Here is a 6,000-nt window from a genome sequence, read left to right as displayed (position 1 = left end):
TTTGTCCTTTAAACGACGATATGTATGTACATGAAGAAAAATATCTAGATATAGCGAGAGCAACTTGAATACAAGTGTACATTATGTATTATGTTATACATTCCACGTTAAACTCGTTGGAAATTAAGTCAAAAGATGTAAATAGCTTCAGTGTTGGCTTTATTTTGACTATGAATACACCCGTTGTATTCTCAACAGTTTATAATAAAAGTCTAAATTAAAAATTAATGCAGTCAGCTCATTATACATAGTTTATTTAAAGCATTTTTCTTTAAGCTTATTTAAAAGCTTTTTTACTACGCGGAAATTTCTCGTATCTCGTGAAATGAGCGAAAAAATAAAGTATCTTCCGAAAATTTGCACAAACACGTATCACTTTTGAAGTAAATGGAACAAAATGGCAACACTGCCGAGCAGGCTTGCCCTCCGGGCAGAGTTACTTTCTAAAAAAAAGAGTTGAGCCCCTTGCTGCACACTTTTGCCGTATTCCAATTTATTTATATGAATTGGCTGGTAAAATATACACGACTTGCACAAAAAAAAAAGAAAAGAAGATAAAATTTACCAAGTAATGTTAGGCTTCTGTTTGGTTTATTGTTTGTTCAAGTTTTGTTCCTTCCTTGACGTAGTGAAGATGTGTATTGTCAAAAGTAGGCAACACAGGGCCTAGAGAGCTGTTTATTTTGCTTATTTAGCGTTTCCAAGCATAATTTTAACGAACATGCAAATTTTGCTTATTTTAATGTGTAAAGCTAATTACGGATCTCTTAGAAAACGGTCAAGAACAAAATTGCTTCTTTAAGATGCTTATAATCAATATGTAGATATGAATGGGATCTAGTGTCATAGGTTGATTGAAAGTCAAATGTTACAAAAATTAAATCGTGCTTAGAAAAACTTGGAATAGAAAGTTGGTCAAAAGGAGTATTTTTGTGGTGTCATTTAAAACAAAGAGGTATAGTATAGCAAAATGCGTGAAATGTGTAGGCATTGAATCGTTAGAAGGGAATAAACCCAGGTTTTCCATGGCCAATGCAAACTTACTTTCACAAAGCGGGTCACTGTTAAAATCACCTCCTAGAACAATGTTATTAAAATCGAGGGTCAAGTTTTCAATAAAATCGATAAATGGTGCATACGCAATGTGGGTGTTATGTCTGTACACACAATCAATAAGGATTTTTTCATACACCACGACGACGCACAGTGGTCCAATCTGCTCAATTAGGGTAATTTAGTTATTATATTAAGAACTAAGATATATATCGGGATGAAATTTTGCACAAATTTTGCAAAGATTAAAACTTTATCAGCTCCAAAAAAATATGTGCGTCCACTTCGGTAATAATTTTTACATTTCCTGAATTTTCTTACTTTAAACAATGAAGGAGAAAGAAATGAAGTTAAAACAAAGTTTCTTTAAACAAGTTATTGAGCCTTAAAAATACTCAGTTTTCGTTGCACGCACAATTTAATTTTTCACTTGCTTACTATGCCTTTTGGATACCGTTATGTTTATATGTAACCAAATTTCTTCTTGCATATTTGATAAAAGTTTTATTGAAAAATTACAAATAAAAAATTTAATTTAATTACCCTAGCTTTTCACATTGAACCACTGTGCGACGCTAAACCCATGTCTCAGATACACACACAACATCCACAACAGAAGACCAGAGGCGAACGCAGGTAGGGGTTTTGGGGGTTAAGGAGAGTGTTTACTTGAAGCCTAACGGTGACTGGTCGCCATCATGTAACGAAATGCTGGAGGTCCTTATGAGCACTTACTTCGCGGGATGCTTGGACGACACCTCCGGCTATTCACCCGGTTCTAGGACCTCCTTGTCTCTGGGTGACGCCGTTAGGGACGTCGTAAGTGAGGATAGGGTCGAATAGCCTTTAATGTCCTTTCAGCCCTACAAATCTCCGGGCCCTGACGGAATCTTTCCCGGACATACTGTGCCCCCTGCTTTCTCAGATTTTTATAGCCTACCTAACCCTGACTCACATACAACACCAGTGGACAAACGCAAAAGGTGTATTCCTTCCAAAGGGAGACAAGGCCGAAGGATTTCAGGCCTGTACGCTTCACTTAACAGAGAGGAACGAGTGAGTAAGGGCCACATACCTGAACCCAGGGTCTACGGCCATATATACAGATGGTTCTCAGCTTAACAAAAGAGTGGATAGCGGGATCTACTCTGGCGAACTCGCGCTAAACCTCAGTATTCACTAACCGGACCATTGTAGCGTTTGTCAAGCAGGCTGAAACGCCATAATGGAGGCGGCTCGGTGACTCATACCCTCCGCCACTCCAGGATGGCCTATTGCTATCTATTCTGACAGAGGGGCTAATGTCAATACTCTTAATTCTAACTGAACAACGTCCAAAGTACTGACTGTCCAAGGTGTTGACTGTGGTATGGGTCCCTGCACATAGTGAAATTCCTGGGAACAGCCTAGTCGACGAGCTGACAAGGAGGGTCACGGAAATATCTGAAGTTGGAATGCGGGCATACCTCTAACCTCCTGAAAACAAAGACTAAAGGCGAAACTCGTCAAGGAGGTAAATATAAGGTGGTCTGTGGAAACCATCTGCCATTCTAAATTTGGTAACAGATTGATCTAAAGCGATCCATAGCTCTTTCCCAGCTGGACCGCTCCTCTCTCAGATTAGTAGTCGGGGTAATCATCGGACACTGCTTGATGAGCATACACGGAAAAAGGTAAGGCTACCCCACCAACGATTTTTGTCGCAGTTGTAGAGACGAGGAAGAGGTTTGTTGCACCCTGGCCAACACGCGCAACCAATTCTTCGACAAGTACTTTCTAGATTGTTTAGCCGATTTGAACTCTGCGAACGTTCTCGACTTTTGTGCTTTATAAAATGCAATCGGTGGTTCAATTACTAGGGGAGAAAAAGAAACAAATAGCTTCGGCCAGTGGTATTACAACGGGCGTATCTAGCCCACGTGGTTTAGGTCGAAGATGGTGGTTCACCTATCTCAGAAAATGGATTATCTTCAGTTTTGTTTAAAGAACAAGATTCCATCGCAAAGTTGCGCTTAAATGAAAACTTGAAAAATATATATATATATGTGACCTGGTCTACGAAAAGGGAGCTTACGTGCGAAAACTAGTTTTCTGTGAAAAAGCTGTTAAAAGTAAGCAACTCGTTTCGTTTACTCGTTTTTACTCTTCTTTCTCTACATTTTTAGTACACTTCTAAGCAAGTTAGGATTTTCTGCTTTTCACCACGTGAAAAAGCATCTCATCTTCCATCCGAATCAACCAAAAAGTGAAAATTGATTTTTTGACAATTTTTTGAACCATATTTAATATATTATTTAAAAGTAATTAAATATTGGCGGTGAAGATTTTTACACAGTATTCCTTATGCACCATACATATCGTCGCTGCGCCAACAAAAACGGTTATGTGATTTTTGTAATTATTATTATTTTTCATTGCATATTTTATTAACACTATCTATTACCCACATTACTGCATTTGCCGTTCTTTTATATATCTTTTGGTTTAGAACTGACCAAAAACGGCTATGTGCCCGCAGTACTAAAAATACTCTGAAAAAACGGATATACGCTCACTTGCTTATAATTGTTTTTGATCGCAGGCGAATCTGATGAGTGTGCTTTGATTTCGATGTAAAAAATAATTATAAACCAACTAAATACATACATACATATCTATGTAAATACCACTTACACTACATAGATTCTACTAAATATGTATCTAATTTGATCTCTTGCATTTGGCCGCTGTGTTGTAGTGGTAAGCAGTGCGCGCTTCCACTCCGCTGCGCCTGGGTTCAAGCCCTGGTCAAAGCAACATCGAAAAAAAAATATATAGAAAAAAGGTCCCTCGGCAGGCAATGGCAAACCTCCGAGTGTATTTCTGCCATGGAAAACAGCTTCTCATAAAAATACAATCGCCGTTCGGAGTCGGCGTAAAACTGTAGGTCCCTCCGCTCTGTGTGACAACATCAAGGCGCACGCCACAAATCGGAGGAGAAGCTCGGCCAAACACTAACATATGTGTAAGCGCCAATCTATTATTGTTATTATTACAAACTCCAAAAGTGTGGTGCAAATGACATATCTAAAGGTTAGTTACTAGAAACAGCATGATTTACCGTAAAAATTTAAATGTATTTGAATCTCTCTGTTACAAGTAAAAGGGTGAAGAAATAAATCGCTTAACCACAGCCCACACTGGCACGAAATGCGTTTTTAGCATTTTACAAAAATTACAAATTTTGTATGGAGAATTGAAAAACGCTTTAGATCCAGATGCCCACCATAAATATTGAAAAGTCATTTGGCTTCCATGACAAACCTGCCCTTGGCAGAAGGAATCTCTGATTTAAATTAAAAAGCGTATAGCTTTGCAAAACATAAAATCTTTTCACGTTGGGAAAAAAGAATGTCCAGAAGTAGAAACGCTGAACTTTGACCCCTGTGCGACACGCTTTAACCGACTCCAATTGGGGCCAACATTGATATGTGCTATCTGTGATTACCGATTGCGGGGGTGGATTGAAAAAATCGATCATATGATTTTTTAATGACCACCCTAATGCACACACATAGATACATAGACACATATTCATACATACAAATGCCATATTAGCTCTGAATATGGTAATTAAATAAAAAGTCTGAAATCGTCAAAATGAATGCGAAACAATAGAAATATTTAAACACTGGATATATCTCCATATGTACATATGTATTTACTTACATACATACATACATAATATGTACTAAATATGTATCTAAATTCGGTCATGTTTATTAAGTATGTACACCTTAAAGCGAAAATCGGTGAAACTAAAATAACCATTAAGCATATTCAGCAGGTACTTGGAGGCGGACTCCGATTGTTGAGCTATTTCCCATTTAATCTTGTGAATTCGCAAATGAAATAATACATACATACATACATATATAACTAAAGATAGCTATGCAATTGTGCTTGCATGTGTGTATATTTTGATATTCGTTCAATTTTCACTTCCACAAAACATATAAGTAGTATATATGTGGTCATACCCTGCAGTAAAAACTTATCAAAAATTATCGATAAATACCTCACTTTTAATTAGCTAGGACAAAACCAACTTAGAGTGAGTTATGCTGATGTAATCGGGAGTTTGTTTTCTTTGAACAAGTTTCTATTTAAATATTCTCATACAAAAATTACTTTGAATACACTTTTCTCTGCACTTCATAAATACTTTTTCGAAAGTAGTTGGTTACAAGTTAGCTGACAGCTAAGGGGTATCCAGAAAAGTAGTTAGCTTTTTCGAATAAAATATACAGTGAATAGTTCGCGCTAGTGTTCTCGTAAACGGATAAGTTAAATTTAAGCTTACATCATTTCCTGCAGGGTACGTACCATACCCATACATACAGTATTGGCCAATACAATAGCACCCCATTTCAAAGTGATATTGTTTGCCACTCATATTTATTTATTTGTTTTTAAGAATTTTCAATTAACATACAGTTCATTCTCTGACAAAACTCACATAAACTCAAATTTAAAACTTTTTAAAAGTCCGCAAAAAAGTGCAACAAATTTTCACCCAAATCTCAAACTTTTTTCTCAGAAGCGGTCGAATTTTTTTGAATACACAGTTTTATAGTCCATTCAACTTTAGTCTAATAATGTGCAAGTTTCAAGTGGCTAAAAATTACCGTTGATTTTTTAGAATTTTTTTCGCCGAGGATGTTGCGGGTTTCTGCCATATAAATTGTGTTTAGTCGTTATATGGAAGCAAATGACACAAAAAAAATTCTAAAACATCAACGGTAATCTTTAGCGACTTGAAACTTCCACATTATTGAACAAAATTGAATGCGCTATAAAACTGTGTACTCAAAAAAATTCTAGAGCTTCTAAGAAAATAGTTTGAAATTTAAGGGAAAGTTTGTTGCACTTTTTTGCGGTCTTTTTAAAAAGTTTAAAACATTGGTT

This window comes from Rhagoletis zephyria, unplaced genomic scaffold (assembly GCF_001687245.7).
Source record: "Rhagoletis zephyria isolate East Lansing unplaced genomic scaffold, Rhagoletis_zephyria_1.1 Rzeph_scaffold_00664, whole genome shotgun sequence".
NCBI lineage: Eukaryota > Metazoa > Arthropoda > Insecta > Diptera > Tephritidae > Rhagoletis > Rhagoletis zephyria.
Note: the sequence above shows the minus strand (reverse complement) of the source record.